This window comes from Mesoplodon mirus, assembly GCF_964341445.2.
Source record: "Mesoplodon mirus genome assembly, chromosome: 4".
NCBI classification, from domain to species: domain Eukaryota; kingdom Metazoa; phylum Chordata; class Mammalia; order Artiodactyla; family Ziphiidae; genus Mesoplodon; species Mesoplodon mirus.
The window spans coordinates 93,844,447-93,865,390 of NC_138979.1; positions in this window are offsets into that span (position 1 = coordinate 93,844,447).

Here is a 20,944-nt window from a genome sequence, read left to right on the forward strand (position 1 = left end):
TCGGTGGCTTCACTGACTGTCCTAACATCCTTTACCAGGTCCCCAGCAGCCCACGGGGCTCTCGTGGTCAGGCCCCTCCCAGGATATGGGGCTCACCTGGGCAGGGCCCCAGCAGCCAACGGGGTTCTCATGTTCAGGCCACTCCCAGGGTATGGAGCTCAGCTGTGAAACTACCCAGCAGCCCATGAGGCTCTCGTGCTTAGGCACCTCCCATGATACAGAGCTCCCGTGGGCAGGTACCATGGCAGGGCTGGGCACACAGGAACCGTGCACATAGCCCTCATTGCAGAGCACCCCAGAACGCCTGTCACGCAGAGCTGACACAGAGCACCTCAGAGCAGGACTTGAACTAACCAACAGCAGCTCCGACAGGTCTCTGACCCTGGGCATCACTCTGTGCAGCCTCCCTCTGCCTGGTCTTCCAGAGACTTCCACTGCAGCCGGGGCACCAGGCCTTTGTCTCCAACCATCCCCCCTCCTCTCCCTGACTCCTGGGTTCCTCTCGTTAGGATTAGGTCTTCTTGAAATTGTCTCCCACTCATGGGCCAGATAAAATGATGAGAAAACAAGCCGGAGATGCAGCCCCTTGTCTATCCTGACTCTCAGGAGCCCACACCTGTTCCTTGGAACTGGCCGTTTCAGCGAGGTCCATTTTCTGCAATGTGAGCCACTGAGGGGTGAGGATTGGCTGACCGGAGCAGCATGTCCCTACCGGCCAGCCCTCCCCAGGTGTGCCTGGGTTGAGGTCAATAGAAACACCGCTCCAGGGAGCAACAGCGCCTGCAGCTGTGCCTGACGCCATATTCTCTGCCCCGTCAGCAGTCTCGGGGCTGTGCTGGTGGGAGGGAGTGAGGGGGCACGGTTTTGTGGGTGGCCCGGTGTGAGAGGGGCTCTGCTGGACTTTCTGCAGGAGTTGCCAGACTGCCACCTGCTAAAGAAGAGGATGGGTCACCCATACCTTCCGCTGGAATTTCTCCGCGGGCAGAGGTGAGGGAGGAACAAAGCAGTGGGGGCCAAGACAGGACGGATATCTCAGGCAGGGAAATGGAAAGTTTTCAGAAGAGCGCCTGGGGCCAGGATCATCCTGGCTGGCCTGCAGGCACCAAGTCAGCCTGCGTGCTTTCGCTGGTGTGGATCCACGGCCCTTCCTCTATGCTTTCAAGTCCTTGTACATATTCAGGTGTTTTACCTGGGAAGGGAGGGAACAGTTCAGCAGCAGCTGGCTGGGGGCTCAGCTCACGTTTACTCACAGGCGCCTATGTACGGTCCCCCAGCTTTGCAATGAGGACGCTCCTTGCGGGGGTGGGGTGGGGCTGCTGGCTGCATGGGAGATAATTCCCTACCTCTGACCAACTTCAGAATTGTTTACCACTGGAGCAAGTGCCCTGATAGGGTTTTCCTCTGTATAACTAGTGGGTTCTGTTTATTTTTTCTGTTTTGTTTCAAGGTAGATTTTATTCCTCATTTATGTATTTATAGATATAAGCATGGAAATAATTCATTCATACAAATACATCTGTGTGAAGGGAAGAACGTTTTTCTGTTTTATTTTTAAAGTTTATTTGTTTTTAACAATTTTGAAATTTAGTATTATTTATTTTTTTAGACAGCAGGTTATTATTAGTTATCTATTTTATACATATACATGTATACAGGTCAATCCCAATCTCCCAACTCATCCCACCACCACCACCCCATGGCTTCCCCCCCTTGGTTTCCATACGTTTGTTCTCTAACCCTGTGTCTCTAATTCTGCCCTGCAAACCGGTTCATCTGTACCAGTTTTCTAGGTTCCACATATATGCATTAATACACAATATTTGTTTTTCTCTTTCTGACTTACTTCTCTCGGTATGACAGTCTCTAGATCCATCCACGTCTCTACAAATGACCCCGTTTCATTCCTTTTTATGGCTGAGTAATATTCCATTTTATATATGTACCACATCTTTATCCATTCGTCTGTCTGTGGGCATTTAGGTTGCTTCCATTACCTGGCTATTGTAAATAGTGCTGCAATGAACATTGTGGTGAATGTGTCTTTTGGATTTATGGTTTTCTCTGGGTATATGCCCAGAAGTGGGATTGCTGGATCATATGGTAATTGTATTTTTAGTTTTTCTAATGAACCTCCATACTGTTCTCCATAGTGACTGTATCAATTGACATGCCCACCAATAGTGGAAGAGGGATCCATGTGTCCACACCCTCCGCAGCATTTGTAGTTTGTCGATTTTCTGATGATGCCCATTCTAACAGGTGTGAGGTGATACCTCATTGAAGTTTTGACTTGCATTTCTCTAATAATTAGTGATGTTGAGCAGCTTTTCATGTGCATCCTGGCCATCTCTGGGTCTCCTTTGAAGAAATGTCTATTTAGATATTCTACCCATTTTTGAAGTGGGTTGTATTTTTTTTAATATTAAGCTGCATGAGCTGTTTATATATATTGGAGATTAAACCTTTGTCCATTGATTCGTTTTCACATATTTCCTCCCATTCTGAGGGTTGCCTTTTTCCATTCCCGTTTTTTAACAAAAGAAAGAAAGAAAGAAAAAGAAGCAGAACACAAATGTCCGTAAAATATGCCTCTTGAAACTGTCGTTTTGAAATATGGAGGTGTTTTGAATTTTTTGGTCGGTATACGACCCCAGGATTTGTTTTCAGGGCAGGTCTCATTTACAGGCCTGCAATTATTTTGAATATCAACTGACCATTAGCGCTGGGATTAAAGCTGCTGTTGTGTGAAACGGCCACAAGGTGGCAGCAGTTCTCCTTTACCAAATCTGGTGACTAGGGCAACAGAGCCTCAATGGAAGTCGTGTTCTAGGTTGTAATTTAGAATGGAATGTGCCAGGAAAAAGACCCTTAAGTTTGTCTCACTATTTCTTGTTCGGTTTTTTTTCATTTAATTTTTATTTTTTATCACAGCAAGTTTGATTACAATGTTTGGCTTGTTGTAGGTGTGCAAGATGTGGTTCTTTTACGCATATACATATGTCTGTTCTTCCTGGGATCCTTTTCCATGTACGTTATGACAGAATGTTGACTAATCTTCTCTTGGTATTCCGTAGGTGTTTGGTGTCTATATATTTCACCTGTGTTTGTATATGTCTCTTAACCCCAATATCCTAATGTATCCAATCCTCACACCTTTCCATTGGTGAACCGTAAGTTTGTTTAATGAATCTGCGATTGCCCTTCTCTGTGGAAATATCTTCACTAGTATCAAGTTTTAGGTAACACCTATAAGTGATATCATACGATATGTGTCTTTCTCTTTCTGACTTACTACAAGTCACGTGATTACCTCTAGACTCATCTACGGTGCTGCAAATGGCATTGTGTCCTTTTTTTCCTTGGCTAATATTCTGTCTGTACATGTACCAGTTCTTCTTTGACCACTCATCTGTTGATGGACTTTTTGGTTGCTCCCATGTCATGGCTATTGTAATGCTGCGGCAATGCACATTTGCCTGCCTGTGTCTTTCCAATTCTGTCTTCTTAGGTTATAGGCCCAGGAGTTCGCCTGCTGGATCATATGGTAGCAAAATGTTTACCTTGTACAGGCACCGCCATTCTGTTCTCATTAGTGGCTCTTACCAGGTTACGTCCCACTTAAAGTTGAGGTGATGCTCTTCTCCACAACACCTTCAGCGTTTATTGTTTGGAGTGTTTTTGCTGAAGTTTATTCTGACTAGTGTGAGCTGATACCACTTTGTGCTTGGATTTGCATGCGTCTCATAATACCTTGAAATTGAGCTTTCTGGCATGTCCTTTTTTTCTTCAAACTGTGAGTACAGCTTACCTCTTCAAATTGTTTTCGGGAAGTAGGTGTGACATTTAGAAATATTTTGGCCATTACCTCCCTCAAGACATTATGAGGGCAGGTTTCATTCACAGCCCTCCAGTACTGGTGCATATGAAGTGACCCTTAGCACAGGTTTTAAAGCTGCTGTTGCAGGTAACGGCCAGAGGGTGGCAGCATTTCTGCTTTTCCCAATCTGTTAACTAGGGAAACAGACCATCCTGGCAGTGGTGTTCCTCGGTTCTATATTAGAGTGGAATGTGCCCCCAAAAGCTGATGTCTCCTTACTTATGTTTGTTTTAGAAATCGAATTTCTATATATTTTTTTATTGGAGTCATATTCCATTGTGTTCATGGACCACTTCTTCTTTGAGCATTCCTCTGTTGATGGACATTTTCGTAGCTTCCAAGTGTTGGCTATGGTAAATATTGCTGGAGTGCAGGATTGCCAGCATGTGTCTTTTCTTTTTTGTGGTACATGGGCCTCTCACTGCCGTGGGCCCTCCCATTGCAGAGCACAGGCTCCGGACGCACAGGCCCAGCAGCCATAGCTCACGGGAACAGCCGCTCCGCGGCATGTGGGATCTTCCCGAATCGGGGCATGAACCCATGTCCCCTGCACTGGCAGGCGGACTCTCATCCACTGCGCCACCAGTGAATCCCAGCCTGTCTTTTTGATTCTCATCCCCTCAGGCGAAAGGCCCAGCAGTGGGTATACTTGATTGAATGGTAGCTCAGTATTTATCTTTACAAGGCACGTCATTTTTGTTTTCATGACTGGCTCTTACCATGTCCCACGTTGAAGCAAGGGTAGGCATTTCTCCAAAACCCCTTCAGCATTTATTGTTTGCAGAATTTTTCCTGATGGGCATTCTGACTGCTGTGAGCTGATAGGTTTTTGTCATTTGGATTTACATATCTTTAATTATTCCTAATGTTTAGCATTTTCCCATGCCTTTTTAAATTTCTGGCAGAGAAAAACAGAAAAAAAAACGGAGAGTACAGTTAAACTCTTGAAATTGTCTTCTTGGATGGTTGCCCTCTTTTGAATGTTCTGGTCAATTTTCGACCCCATGTTTGTTTTTGAGGGCAGGTGTTATTCACAGGCCTGCAATGAGTGTGACTATTTAGTGACCATTAGCAGTGGGTTTAAAGCTGCTGTTGTGGGAAATGGCCACAAGGCGGCAGCGTTTCTCCACTCCCAAGTCTGGTTCCTAGGGCAGCAGAGCCTTTCTGGGACCAATGGAATACAGAAGAAGGCATCATTGAAGTCTAATACAGAATACCATGTCCTGGTGGATGGTAGAATGACCAGTAGGGTCTAGGAATTAGGAACTACTGGATGTATATCCTCGGTGGCTTCACTGACTGTCCTAACATCCTTTACCAGGTCCCCAGCAGCCCACGGGGCTCTCGTGGTCAGGCCCCTCCCAGGATATGGGGCTCACCTGGGCAGGGCCCCAGCAGCCAACGGGGTTCTCATGTTCAGGCCACTCCCAGGGTATGGAGCTCAGCTGTGAAACTACCCAGCAGCCCATGAGGCTCTCGTGCTTAGGCACCTCCCATGATACAGAGCTCCCGTGGGCAGGTACCATGGCAGGGCTGGGCACACAGGAACCGTGCACATAGCCCTCATTGCAGAGCACCCCAGAACGCCTGTCACGCAGAGCTGACACAGAGCACCTCAGAGCAGGACTTGAACTAACCAACAGCAGCTCTGACAGGTCTCTGACCCTGGGCATCACTCTGTGCAGCCTCCCTCTGCCTGGTCTTCCAGAGACTTCCACTGCAGTCGGGGCACCAGGCCTTTGTCTCCAACCATCCCCCCTCCTCTCCCTGACTCCTGGGTTCCTCTCGTTAGGATTAGGTCTTCTTGAAATTGTCTCCCACTCATGGGCCAGATAAAATGATGAGAAAACAAGCCGGAGATGCAGCCCCTTGTCTATCCTGACTCTCAGGAGCCCACACCTGTTCCTTGGAACTGGCCGTTTCAGCGAGGTCCATTTTCTGCAATGTGAGCCACTGAGGGGTGAGGATTGGCTGACCGGAGCAGCCTGTCCCTACCGGCCAGCCCTCCCCAGGTGTGCCTGGGTTGAGGTCAATAGAAACACCGCTCCAGGGAGCAACAGCGCCTGCAGCTGTGCCTGACGCCATATTCTCTGCCCTGTCAGCAGTCTCGGGGCTGTGCTGGTGGGAGGGAGTGAGGGGGCACGGTTTTGTGGGTGGCCCGGTGTGAGAGGGGCTCTGCTGGACTTTCTGCAGGAGTTGCCAGACTGCCACCTGCTAAAGAAGAGGATGGGTCACCCATACCTTCCGCTGGAATTTCTCCGCGGGCAGAGGTGAGGGAGGAACAAAGCAGTGGGGGCCAAGACAGGACGGATATCTCAGGCAGGGAAATGGAAAGTTTTCAGAAGAGCGCCTGGGGCCAGGATCATCCTGGCTGGCCTGCAGGCACCAAGTCAGCCTGCGTGCTTTCGATGGTGTGGATCCATGGCCCTTCCTCTATGCTTTCAAGTCCTTGTACATATTCAGGTGTTTTTCCTGGGAAGGGAGGGAACAGTTCAGCAGCAGCTGGCTGGGGGCTCAGCTCACGTTTACTCACAGACGCCTATGTACGGTCCCCCAGCTTTGCAATGAGGACGCTCCTTGCGGGGGTGGGGGGGGGCTGCTGGCTGCATGGGAGAAAATTCCCTACCTCTGACCAACTTCAGAATTGTTTACCACTGGAGCAAGTGCCTTGATAGGGTTTTCCTCTGTATAACTAGTGGGTTCTGTTTATTTTTTCTGTTTTGTTTCAAGGTAGATTTTATTCCTCATTTATGTATTTATAGATATAAGCATGGAAATAATTCATTCATACAAATACATCTGTGTGAAGGGAAGAACGTTTTTCTGTTTTATTTTTAAATTTTATTTGTTTTTAAAAATTTTGAAATTTAGTATTATTTATTTTTTTAGACAGCAGGTTATTATTAGTTATCTATTTTATACATATACATGTATACAGGTCAATCCCAATCTCCCAACTCATCCCACCACCACCACCCCATGGCTTCCCCCCCTTGGTTTCCATACGTTTGTTCTCTAACCCTGTGTCTCTAATTCTGCCCTGCAAACCGGTTCATCTGTACCAGTTTTCTAGGTTCCACATATATGCATTAATACACAATATTTGTTTTTCTCTTTCTGACTTACTTCTCTCGGTATGACAGTCTCTAGATCCATCCACGTCTCTACAAATGACCCCGTTTCATTCCTTTTTATGGCTGAGTAATATTCCATTTTATATATGTACCACATCTTTATCCATTCGTCTGTCTGTGGGCATTTAGGTTGCTTCCATTACCTGGCTATTGTAAATAGTGCTGCAATGAACATTGTGGTGAATGTGTCTTTTGGATTTATGGTTTTCTCTGGGTATATGCCCAGAAGTGGGATTGCTGGATCATATGGTAATTGTATTTTTAGTTTTTCTAATGAACCTCCATACTGTTCTCCATAGTGACTGTATCAATTGACATGCCCACCAATAGTGGAAGAGGGATCCATGTGTCCACACCCTCCGCAGCATTTGTAGTTTGTAGATTTTCTGATGATGCCCATTCTAACAGGTGTGAGGTGATACCTCATTGAAGTTTTGACTTGCATTTCTCTAATAATTAGTGATGTTGAGCAGCTTTTCATGTGCATCCTGGCCATCTCTGGGTCTCCTTTGAAGAAATGTCTATTTAGATATTCTACCCATTTTTGAAGTGGGTTGTATTTTTTTTAATATTAAGCTGCATGAGCTGTTTATATATATTGGAGATTAAACCTTTGTCCATTGATTCGTTTTCACATATTTCCTCCCATTCTGAGGGTTGCCTTTTTCCATTCCCGTTTTTTAACAAAAGAAAGAAAGAAAGAAAGAAAAAGAAGCAGAACACAAATGTCCATAAAATATGCCTCTTGAAACTGTCGTTTTGAAATATGGAGGTGTTTTGAATTTTTTGGTCGGTATACGACCCCAGGATTTGTTTTCAGGGCAGGTCTCATTTACAGGCCTGCAATTATTTTGAATATCAACTGACCATTAGCGCTGGGATTAAAGCTGCTGTTGTGTGAAACGGCCACAAGGTGGCAGCAGTTCTCCTTTACCAAATCTGGTGACTAGGGCAACAGAGCCTCAATGGAAGTCGTGTTCTAGGTTGTAATTTAGAATGGAATGTGCCAGGAAAAAGACCCTTAAGTTTGTCTCACTATTTCTTGTTCGGTTTTTTTTCATTTAATTTTTATTTTTTATCACAGCAAGTTTGATTACAATGTTTGGCTTGTTGTAGGTGTGCAAGATGTGGTTCTTTTACGCATATACATATGTCTGTTCTTCCTGGGATCCTTTTCCATGTACGTTATGACAGAATGTTGACTAATCTTCTCTTGGTATTCCGTAGGTGTTTGGTGTCTATATATTTCACCTGTGTTTGTATATGTCTCTTAACCCCAATATCCTAATGTATCCAATCCTCACACCTTTCCATTGGTGAACCGTAAGTTTGTTTAATGAATCTGCGATTGCCCTTCTCTGTGGAAATATCTTCACTAGTATCAAGTTTTAGGTAACACCTATAAGTGATATCATACGATATGTGTCTTTCTCTTTCTGACTTACTACAAGTCACGTGATTACCTCTAGACTCATCTACGGTGCTGCAAATGGCATTGTGTCCTTTTTTTCCTTGGCTAATATTCTGTCTGTACATGTACCAGTTCTTCTTTGACCACTCATCTGTTGATGGACTTTTTGGTTGCTCCCATGTCATGGCTATTGTAATGCTGCGGCAATGCACATTTGCCTGCCTGTGTCTTTCCAATTCTGTCTTCTTAGGTTATAGGCCCAGGAGTTCGCCTGCTGGATCATATGGTAGCAAAATGTTTACCTTGTACAGGCACCACCATTCTGTTCTCAATAGTGGCTCTTACCAGGTTACGTCCCACTTAAAGTTGAGGTGATGCTCTTCTCCACAACACCTTCAGCGTTTATTGTTTGGAGTATTTTTGCTGAAGTTTATTCTGACTAGTGTGAGCTGATACCACTTTGTGCTTGGATTTGCATGCGTCTCATAATACCTTGAAATTGAGCTTTCTGGCATGTCCTTTTTTTCTTCAAACTGTGAGTACAGCTTACCTCTTCAAATTGTTTTCGGGAAGTAGGTGTGACATTTAGAAATATTTTGGCCATTACCTCCCTCATGAGGGCAGGTTTCATTCACAGCCCTCCAGTACTGGTGCATATGAAGTGACCCTTAGCACAGGTTTTAAAGCTGCTGTTGCAGGTAACGGCCAGAGGGTGGCAGCATTTCTGCTTTTCCCAATCTGTTAACTAGGGAAACAGACCATCCTGGCAGTGGTGTTCCTCGGTTCTATATTAGAGTGGAATGTGCCCCCAAAAGCTGATGTCTCCTTACTTATGTTTGTTTTAGAAATCGAATTTGTATATATTTTTTTATTGGAGTCATATTCCATTGTGTTCATGGACCACTTCTTCTTTGAGCATTCCTCTGTTGATGGACATTTTCGTAGCTTCCAAGTGTTGGCTATGGTAAATATTGCTGGAGTGCAGGATTGCCAGCATGTGTCTTTTCATTTTTGTGGTACATGGGCCTCTCACTGCCGTGGGCCCTCCCATTGCAGAGCACAGGCTCCGGACGCACAGGCCCAGCAGCCATAGCTCACGGGAACAGCCGCTCCACGGCATGTGGGATCTTCCCGAATCGGGGCATGAACCCATGTCCCCTGCACTGGCAGGCGGACTCTCATCCACTGCGCCACCAGTGAATCCCAGCCTGTCTTTTTGATTCTCATCCCCTCAGGCAAAAGGCCCAGCAGTGGGTATACTTGATTGAATGGTAGCTCAGTATTTATCTTTACAAGGCACGTCATTTTTGTTTTCATGACTGGCTCTTACCATGTCCCACGTTGAAGCAAGGGTAGGCATTTCTCCAAAACCCCTTCAGCATTTATTGTTTGCAGAATTTTTCCTGATGGGCATTCTGACTGCTGTGAGCTGATAGGTTTTTGTCATTTGGATTTACATATCTTTAATTATTCCTAATGTTTAGCATTTTCCCATGCCTTTTTAAATTTCTGGCAGAGAAAAACAGAAAAAAAAACGGAGAGTACAGTTAAACTCTTGAAATTGTCTTCTTGGATGGTTGCCCTCTTTTGAATGTTCTGGTCAATTTTCGACCCCATGTTTGTTTTTGAGGGCAGGTGTTATTCACAGGCCTGCAATGAGTGTGACTATTTAGTGACCATTAGCAGTGGGTTTAAAGCTGCTGTTGTGGGAAATGGCCACAAGGCGGCAGCGTTTCTCCACTCCCAAGTCTGGTTCCTAGGGCAGCAGAGCCTTTCTGGGACCAATGGAATACAGAAGAAGGCATCATTGAAGTCTAATACAGAATACCATGTCCTGGTGGATGGTAGAATGACCAGTAGGGTCTAGGAATTAGGAACTACTGGATGTATATCCTCGGTGGCTTCACTGACTGTCCTAACATCCTTTACCAGGTCCCCAGCAGCCCACGGGGCTCTCGTGGTCAGGCCCCTCCCAGGATATGGGGCTCACCTGGGCAGGGCCCCAGCAGCCAACGGGGTTCTCATGTTCAGGCCACTCCCAGGGTATGGAGCTCAGCTGTGAAACTACCCAGCAGCCCATGAGGCTCTCGTGCTTAGGCACCTCCCATGATACAGAGCTCCCGTGGGCAGGTACCATGGCAGGGCTGGGCACACAGGAACCGTGCACATAGCCCTCATTGCAGAGCACCCCAGAACGCCTGTCACGCAGAGCTGACACAGAGCACCTCAGAGCAGGACTTGAACTAACCAACAGCAGCTCCGACAGGTCTCTGACCCTGGGCATCACTCTGTGCAGCCTCCCTCTGCCTGGTCTTCCAGAGACTTCCACTGCAGCCGGGGCACCAGGCCTTTGTCTCCAACCATCCCCCCTCCTCTCCCTGACTCCTGGGTTCCTCTCGTTAGGATTAGGTCTTCTTGAAATTGTCTCCCACTCATGGGCCAGATAAAATGATGAGAAAACAAGCCGGAGATGCAGCCCCTTGTCTATCCTGACTCTCAGGAGCCCACACCTGTTCCTTGGAACTGGCCGTTTCAGCGAGGTCCATTTTCTGCAATGTGAGCCACTGAGGGGTGAGGATTGGCTGACCGGAGCAGCCTGTCCCTACCGGCCAGCCCTCCCCAGGTGTGCCTGGGTTGAGGTCAATAGAAACACCGCTCCAGGGAGCAACAGCGCCTGCAGCTGTGCCTGACGCCATATTCTCTGCCCCGTCAGCAGTCTCGGGGCTGTGCTGGTGGGAGGGAGTGAGGGGGCACGGTTTTGTGGGTGGCCCGGTGTGAGAGGGGCTCTGCTGGACTTTCTGCAGGAGTTGCCAGAATGCCACCTGCTAAAGAAGAGGATGGGTCACCCATACCTTCCGCTGGAATTTCTCCGCGGGCAGAGGTGAGGGAGGAACAAAGCAGTGGGGGCCAAGACAGGACGGATATCTCAGGCAGGGAAATGGAAAGTTTTCAGAAGAGCGCCTGGGGCCAGGATCATCCTGGCTGGTCTGCAGGCACCAAGTCAGCCTGCGTGCTTTCGCTGGTGTGGATCCACGGCCCTTCCTCTATGCTTTCAAGTCCTTGTACATATTCAGGTGTTTTACCTGGGAAGGGAGGGAACAGTTCAGCAGCAGCTGGCTGGGGGCTCAGCTCACGTTTACTCACAGACGCCTATGTACGGTCCCCCAGCTTTGCAATGAGGACGCTCCTTGCGGGGGTGGGGGGGGGCTGCTGGCTGCATGGGAGAAAATTCCCTACCTCTGACCAACTTCAGAATTGTTTACCACTGGAGCAAGTGCCTTGATAGGGTTTTCCTCTGTATAACTAGTGGGTTCTGTTTATTTTTTCTGTTTTGTTTCAAGGTAGATTTTATTCCTCATTTATGTATTTATAGATATAAGCATGGAAATAATTCATTCATACAAATACATCTGTGTGAAGGGAAGAACGTTTTTCTGTTTTATTTTTAAATTTTATTTGTTTTTAAAAATTTTGAAATTTAGTATTATTTATTTTTTTAGACAGCAGGTTATTATTAGTTATCTATTTTATACATATACATGTATACAGGTCAATCCCAATCTCCCAACTCATCCCACCACCACCACCCCATGGCTTCCCCCCCTTGGTTTCCATACGTTTGTTCTCTAACCCTGTGTCTCTAATTCTGCACTGCAAACCGGTTCATCTGTACCAGTTTTCTAGGTTCCACATATATGCATTAATACACAATATTTGTTTTTCTCTTTCTGACTTACTTCTCTCGGTATGACAGTCTCTAGATCCATCCACGTCTCTACAAATGACCCCGTTTCATTCCTTTTTATGGCTGAGTAATATTCCATTTTATATATGTACCACATCTTTATCCATTCGTCTGTCTGTGGGCATTTAGGTTGCTTCCATTACCTGGCTATTGTAAATAGTGCTGCAATGAACATTGTGGTGAATGTGTCTTTTGGATTTATGGTTTTCTCTGGGTATATGCCCAGAAGTGGGATTGCTGGATCATATGGTAATTGTATTTTTAGTTTTTCTAATGAACCTCCATACTGTTCTCCATAGTGACTGTATCAATTGACATGCCCACCAATAGTGGAAGAGGGATCCATGTGTCCACACCCTCCGCAGCATTTGTAGTTTGTAGATTTTCTGATGATGCCCATTCTAACAGGTGTGAGGTGATACCTCATTGAAGTTTTGACTTGCATTTCTCTAATAATTAGTGATGTTGAGCAGCTTTTCATGTGCATCCTGGCCATCTCTGGGTCTCCTTTGAAGAAATGTCTATTTAGATATTCTACCCATTTTTGAAGTGGGTTGTATTTTTTTTAATATTAAGCTGCATGAGCTGTTTATATATATTGGAGATTAAACCTTTGTCCATTGATTCGTTTTCACATATTTCCTCCCATTCTGAGGGTTGCCTTTTTCCATTCCCGTTTTTTAACAAAAGAAAGAAAGAAAGAAAAAGAAGCAGAACACAAATGTCCGTAAAATATGCCTCTTGAAACTGTCGTTTTGAAATATGGAGGTGTTTTGAATTTTTTGGTCGGTATACGACCCCAGGATTTGTTTTCAGGGCAGGTCTCATTTACAGGCCTGCAATTATTTTGAATATCAACTGACCATTAGCGCTGGGATTAAAGCTGCTGTTGTGTGAAACGGCCACAAGGTGGCAGCAGTTCTCCTTTACCAAATCTGGTGACTAGGGCAACAGAGCCTCAATGGAAGTCGTGTTCTAGGTTGTAATTTAGAATGGAATGTGCCAGGAAAAAGACCCTTAAGTTTGTCTCACTATTTCTTGTTCGGTTTTTTTTCATTTAATTTTTATTTTTTATCACAGCAAGTTTGATTACAATGTTTGGCTTGTTGTAGGTGTGCAAGATGTGGTTCTTTTACGCATATACATATGTCTGTTCTTCCTGGGATCCTTTTCCATGTACGTTATGACAGAATGTTGACTAATCTTCTCTTGGTATTCCGTAGGTGTTTGGTGTCTATATATTTCACCTGTGTTTGTATATGTCTCTTAACCCCAATATCCTAATGTATCCAATCCTCACACCTTTCCATTGGTGAACCGTAAGTTTGTTTAATGAATCTGCGATTGCCCTTCTCTGTGGAAATATCTTCACTAGTATCAAGTTTTAGGTAACACCTATAAGTGATATCATACGATATGTGTCTTTCTCTTTCTGACTTACTACAAGTCACGTGATTACCTCTAGACTCATCTACGGTGCTGCAAATGGCATTGTGTCCTTTTTTTCCTTGGCTAATATTCTGTCTGTACATGTACCAGTTCTTCTTTGACCACTCATCTGTTGATGGACTTTTTGGTTGCTCCCATGTCATGGCTATTGTAATGCTGCGGCAATGCACATTTGCCTGCCTGTGTCTTTCCAATTCTGTCTTCTTAGGTTATAGGCCCAGGAGTTCGCCTGCTGGATCATATGGTAGCAAAATGTTTACCTTGTACAGGCACCGCCATTCTGTTCTCATTAGTGGCTCTTACCAGGTTACGTCCCACTTAAAGTTGAGGTGATGCTCTTCTCCACAACACCTTCAGCGTTTATTGTTTGGAGTATTTTTGCTGAAGTTTATTCTGACTAGTGTGAGCTGATACCACTTTGTGCTTGGATTTGCATGCGTCTCATAATACCTTGAAATTGAGCTTTCTGGCATGTCCTTTTTTTCTTCAAACTGTGAGTACAGCTTACCTCTTCAAATTGTTTTCGGGAAGTAGGTGTGACATTTAGAAATATTTTGGCCATTACCTCCCTCAAGACATTATGAGGGCAGGTTTCATTCACAGCCCTCCAGTACTGGTGCATATGAAGTGACCCTTAGCACAGGTTTTAAAGCTGCTGTTGCAGGTAACGGCCAGAGGGTGGCAGCATTTCTGCTTTTCCCAATCTGTTAACTAGGGAAACAGACCATCCTGGCAGTGGTGTTCCTCGGTTCTATATTAGAGTGGAATGTGCCCCCAAAAGCTGATGTCTCCTTACTTATGTTTGTTTTAGAAATCGAATTTCTATATATTTTTTTATTGGAGTCATATTCCATTGTGTTCATGGACCACTTCTTCTTTGAGCATTCCTCTGTTGATGGACATTTTCGTAGCTTCCAAGTGTTGGCTATGGTAAATATTGCTGGAGTGCAGGATTGCCAGCATGTGTCTTTTCTTTTTTGTGGTACATGGGCCTCTCACTGCCGTGGGCCCTCCCATTGCAGAGCACAGGCTCCGGACGCACAGGCCCAGCAGCCATAGCTCACGGGAACAGCCGCTCCGCGGCATGTGGGATCTTCCCGAATCGGGGCATGAACCCATGTCCCCTGCACTGGCAGGCGGACTCTCATCCACTGCGCCACCAGTGAATCCCAGCCTGTCTTTTTGATTCTCATCCCCTCAGGCGAAAGGCCCAGCAGTGGGTATACTTGATTGAATGGTAGCTCAGTATTTATCTTTACAAGGCACGTCATTTTTGTTTTCATGACTGGCTCTTACCATGTCCCACGTTGAAGCAAGGGTAGGCATTTCTCCAAAACCCCTTCAGCATTTATTGTTTGCAGAATTTTTCTTGATGGGCATTCTGACTGCTGTGAGCTGATAGGTTTTTGTCATTTGGATTTACATATCTTTAATTATTCCTAATGTTTAGCATTTTCCCATGCCTTTTTAAATTTCTGGCAGAGAAAAACAGAAAAAAAAACGGAGAGTACAGTTAAACTCTTGAAATTGTCTTCTTGGATGGTTGCCCTCTTTTGAATGTTCTGGTCAATTTTCGACCCCATGTTTGTTTTTGAGGGCAGGTGTTATTCACAGGCCTGCAATGAGTGTGACTATTTAGTGACCATTAGCAGTGGGTTTAAAGCTGCTGTTGTGGGAAATGGCCACAAGGCGGCAGCGTTTCTCCACTCCCAAGTCTGGTTCCTAGGGCAGCAGAGCCTTTCTGGGACCAATGGAATACAGAAGAAGGCATCATTGAAGTCTAATACAGAATACCATGTCCTGGTGGATGGTAGAATGACCAGTAGGGTCTAGGAATTAGGAACTACTGGATGTATATCCTCGGTGGCTTCACTGACTGTCCTAACATCCTTTACCAGGTCCCCAGCAGCCCACGGGGCTCTCGTGGTCAGGCCCCTCCCAGGATATGGGGCTCACCTGGGCAGGGCCCCAGCAGCCAACGGGGTTCTCATGTTCAGGCCACTCCCAGGGTATGGAGCTCAGCTGTGAAACTACCCAGCAGCCCATGAGGCTCTCGTGCTTAGGCACCTCCCATGATACAGAGCTCCCGTGGGCAGGTACCATGGCAGGGCTGGGCACACAGGAACCGTGCACATAGCCCTCATTGCAGAGCACCCCAGAACGCCTGTCACGCAGAGCTGACACAGAGCACCTCAGAGCAGGACTTGAACTAACCAACAGCAGCTCCGACAGGTCTCTGACCCTGGGCATCACTCTGTGCAGCCTCCCTCTGCCTGGTCTTCCAGAGACTTCCACTGCAGCCGGGGCACCAGGCCTTTGTCTCCAACCATCCCCCCTCCTCTCCCTGACTCCTGGGTTCCTCTCGTTAGGATTAGGTCTTCTTGAAATTGTCTCCCACTCATGGGCCAGATAAAATGATGAGAAAACAAGCCGGAGATGCAGCCCCTTGTCTATCCTGACTCTCAGGAGCCCACACCTGTTCCTTGGAACTGGCCGTTTCAGCGAGGTCCATTTTCTGCAAAGTGAGCCACTGAGGGGTGAGGATTGGCTGACCGGAGCAGCCTGTCCCTACCGGCCAGCCCTCCCCAGGTGTGCCTGGGTTGAGGTCAATAGAAACACCGCTCCAGGGAGCAACAGCGCCTGCAGCTGTGCCTGACGCCATATTCTCTGCCCCGTCAGCAGTCTCGGGGCTGTGCTGGTGGGAGGGAGTGAGGGGGCACGGTTTTGTGGGTGGCCCGGTGTGAGAGGGTCTCTGCTGGACTTTCTGCAGGAGTTGCCAGACTGCCACCTGCTAAAGAAGAGGATGGGTCACCCATACCTTCCGCTGGAATTTCTCCGCGGGCAGAGGTGAGGGAGGAACAAAGCAGTGGGGGCCAAGACAGGACGGATATCTCAGGCAGGGAAATGGAAAGTTTTCAGAAGAGCGCCTGGGGCCAGGATCATCCTGGCTGGCCTGCAGGCACCAAGTCAGCCTGCGTGCTTTCGCTGGTGTGGATCCACGGCCCTTCCTCTATGCTTTCAAGTCCTTGTACATATTCAGGTGTTTTACCTGGGAAGGGAGGGAACAGTTCAGCAGCAGCTGGCTGGGGGCTCAGCTCACGTTTACTCACAGACGCCTATGTACGGTCCCCCAGCTTTGCAATGAGGACGCTCCTTGCGGGGGTGGGGGGGGGCTGCTGGCTGCATGGGAGAAAATTCCCTACCTCTGACCAACTTCAGAATTGTTTACCACTGGAGCAAGTGCCTTGATAGGGTTTTCCTCTGTATAACTAGTGGGTTCTGTTTATTTTTTCTGTTTTGTTTCAAGGTAGATTTTATTCCTCATTTATGTATTTATAGATATAAGCATGGAAATAATTCATTCATACAAATACATCTGTGTGAAGGGAAGAACGTTTTTCTGTTTTATTTTTAAATTTTATTTGTTTTTAAAAATTTTGAAATTTAGTATTATTTATTTTTTTAGACAGCAGGTTATTATTAGTTATCTATTTTATACATATACATGTATACAGGTCAATCCCAATCTCCCAACTCATCCCACCACCACCACCCCATGGCTTCCCCCCCTTGGTTTCCATACGTTTGTTCTCTAACCCTGTGTCTCGAATTCTGCCCTGCAAACCGGTTCATCTGTACCAGTTTTCTAGGTTCCACATATATGCATTAATACACAATATTTGTTTTTCTCTTTCTGACTTACTTCTCTCGGTATGACAGTCTCTAGATCCATCCACGTCTCTACAAATGACCCCGTTTCATTCCTTTTTATGGCTGAGTAATATTCCATTTTATATATGTACCACATCTTTATCCATTCGTCTGTCTGTGGGCATTTAGGTTGCTTCCATTACCTGGCTATTGTAAATAGTGCTGCAATGAACATTGTGGTGAATGTGTCTTTTGGATTTATGGTTTTCTCTGGGTATATGCCCAGAAGTGGGATTGCTGGATCATATGGTAATTGTATTTTTAGTTTTTCTAATGAACCTCCATACTGTTCTCCATAGTGACTGTATCAATTGACATGCCCACCAATAGTGGAAGAGGGATCCATGTGTCCACACCCTCCGCAGCATTTGTAGTTTGTCGATTTTCTGATGATGCCCATTCTAACAGGTGTGAGGTGATACCTCATTGAAGTTTTGACTTGCATTTCTCTAATAATTAGTGATGTTGAGCAGCTTTTCATGTGCATCCTGGCCATCTCTGGGTCTCCTTTGAAGAAATGTCTATTTAGATATTCTACCCATTTTTGAAGTGGGTTGTATTTTTTTTAATATTAAGCTGCATGAGCTGTTTATATATATTGGAGATTAAACCTTTGTCCATTGATTCGTTTTCACATATTTCCTCCCATTCTGAGGGTTGCCTTTTTCCATTCCCGTTTTTTAACAAAAGAAAGAAAGAAAGAAAAAGAAGCAGAACACAAATGTCCGTAAAATATGCCTCTTGAAACTGTCGTTTTGAAATATGGAGGTGTTTTGAATTTTTTGGTCGGTATACGACCCCAGGATTTGTTTTCAGGGCAGGTCTCATTTACAGGCCTGCAATTATTTTGAATATCAACTGACCATTAGCGCTGGGATTAAAGCTGCTGTTGTGTGAAACGGCCACAAGGTGGCAGCAGTTCTCCTTTACCAAATCTGGTGACTAGGGCAACAGAGCCTCAATGGAAGTCGTGTTCTAGGTTGTAATTTAGAATGGAATGTGCCAGGAAAAAGACCCTTAAGTTTGTCTCACTATTTCTTGTTCGGTTTTTTTTCATTTAATTTTTATTTTTTATCACAGCAAGTTTGATTACAATGTTTGGCTTGTTGTAGGTGTGCAAGATGTGGTTCTTTTACGCATATACATATGTCTGTTCTTCCTGGGATCCTTTTCCATGTACGTTATGACAGAATGTTGACTAATCTTCTCTTGGTATTCCGTAGGTGTTTGGTGTCTATATATTTCACCTGTGTTTGTATATGTCTCTTAACCCCAATATCCTAATGTATCCAATCCTCACACCTTTCCATTGGTGAACCGTAAGTTTGTTTAATGAATCTGCGATTGCCCTTCTCTGTGGAAATATCTTCACTAGTATCAAGTTTTAGGTAACACCTATAAGTGATATCATACGATATGTGTCTTTCTCTTTCTGACTTACTACAAGTCACATGATTACCTCTAGACTCATCTACGGTGCTGCAGATGGCATTGTGTCCTTTTTTTCCTTGGCTAATATTCTGTCTGTACATGTACCAGTTCTTCTTTGACCACTCATCTGTTGATGGACTTTTTGGTTGCTCCCATGTCATGGCTATTTTAATGCTGCGGCAATGCACATTTGCCTGCCTGTGTCTTTCCAATTCTGTCTTCTTAGGTTATAGGCCCAGGAGTTCCCCTGCTGGATCATATGGTAGCAAAATGTTTACCTTGTACAGGCACCGCCATTCTGTTCTCATTAGTGGCTCTTACCAGGTTACGTCCCACTTAAAGTTGAGGTGATGCTCTTCTCCACAACACCTTCAGCGTTTATTGTTTGGAGTATTTTTGCTGAAGTTTATTCTGACTAGTGTGAGCTGATACCACTTTGTGCTTGGATTTGCATGCGTCTCATAATACCTTGAAATTGAGCTTTCTGGCATGTCCTTTTTTTCTTCAAACTGTGAGTACAGCTTACCTCTTCAAATTGTTTTCGGGAAGTAGGTGTGACATTTAGAAATATTTTGGCCATTACCTCCCTCAAGACATTATGAGGGCAGGTTTCATTCACAGCCCTCCAGTACTGGTGCATATGAAGTGACCCTTAGCACAGGTTTTAAAGCTGCTGTTGCAGGTAACGGCCAGAGGGTGGCAGCATTTCTGCTTTTCCCAATCTGTTAACTAGGGAAACAGACCATCCTGGCAGTGGTGTTCCTCGGTTCTATATTAGAGTGGAATGTGCCCCCAAAAGCTGATGTCTCCTTACTTATGTTTGTTTTAGAAATCGAATTTCTATATATTTTTTTATTGGAGTCATATTCCATTGTGTTCATGGACCACTTCTTCTTTGAGCATTCCTCTGTTGATGGACATTTTCGTAGCTTCCAAGTGTTGGCTATGGTAAATATTGCTGGAGTGCAGGATTGCCAGCATGTGTCTTTTCTTTTTTGTGGTACATGGGCCTCTCACTGCCGTGGGCCCTCCCATTGCAGAGCACAGGCTCCGGACGCACAGGCCCAGCAGCCATAGCTCACGGGAACAGCCGCTCCGCGGCATGTGGGATCTTCCCGAATCGGGGCATGAACCCATGTCCCCTGCACTGGCAGGCGGACTCTCATCCACTGCGCCACCAGTGAATCCCAGCCTGTCTTTTTGATTCTCATCCCCTCAGGCGAAAGGCCCAGCAGTGGGTATACTTGATTGAATGGTAGCTCAGTATTTATCTTTACAAGGCACGTCATTTTTGTTTTCATGACTGGCTCTTACCATGTCCCACGTTGAAGCAAGGGTAGGCATTTCTCCAAAACCCCTTCAGCATTTATTGTTTGCAGAATTTTTCCTGATGGGCATTCTGACTGCTGTGAGCTGATAGGTTTTTGTCATTTGGATTTACATATCTTTAATTATTCCTAATGTTTAGCATTTTCCCATGCCTTTTTAAATTTCTGGCAGAGAAAAACAGAAAAAAAAACGGAGAGTACAGTTAAACTCTTGAAATTGTCTTCTTGGATGGTTGCCCTCTTTTGAATGTTCTGGTCAATTTTCGACCCCATGTTTGTTTTTGAGGGCAGGTGTTATTCACAGGCCTGCAATGAGTGTGACTATTTAGTGACCATTAGCAGTGGGTTTAAAGCTGCTGTTGTGGGAAATGGCCACAAGGCGGCAGCGTTTCTCCACTCCCAAGTCTGGTTCCTAGGGCAGCAGAGCCTTTCTGGGACCAATGGAATACAGAAGAAGGCATCATTGAAGTCTAATACAGAATACCATGTCCTGGTGGATGGTAGAATGACCAGTAGGGTCTAGGAATTAGGAACTACTGGATGTATATCCTCGGTGGCTTCACTGACTGTCCTAACATCCTTTACCAGGTCCCCAGCAGCCCACGGGGCTCTCGTGGTCAGGCCCCTCCCAGGATATGGGGCTCACCTGGGCAGGGCCCCAGCAGCCAACGGGGTTCTCATGTTCAGGCCACTCCCAGGGTATGGAGCTCAGCTGTGAAACTACCCAGCAGCCCATGAGGCTCTCGTGCTTAGGCACCTCCCATGATACAGAGCTCCCGTGGGCAGGTACCATGGCAGGGCTGGGCACACAGGAACCGTGCACATAGCCCTCATTGCAGAGCACCCCAGAACGCCTGT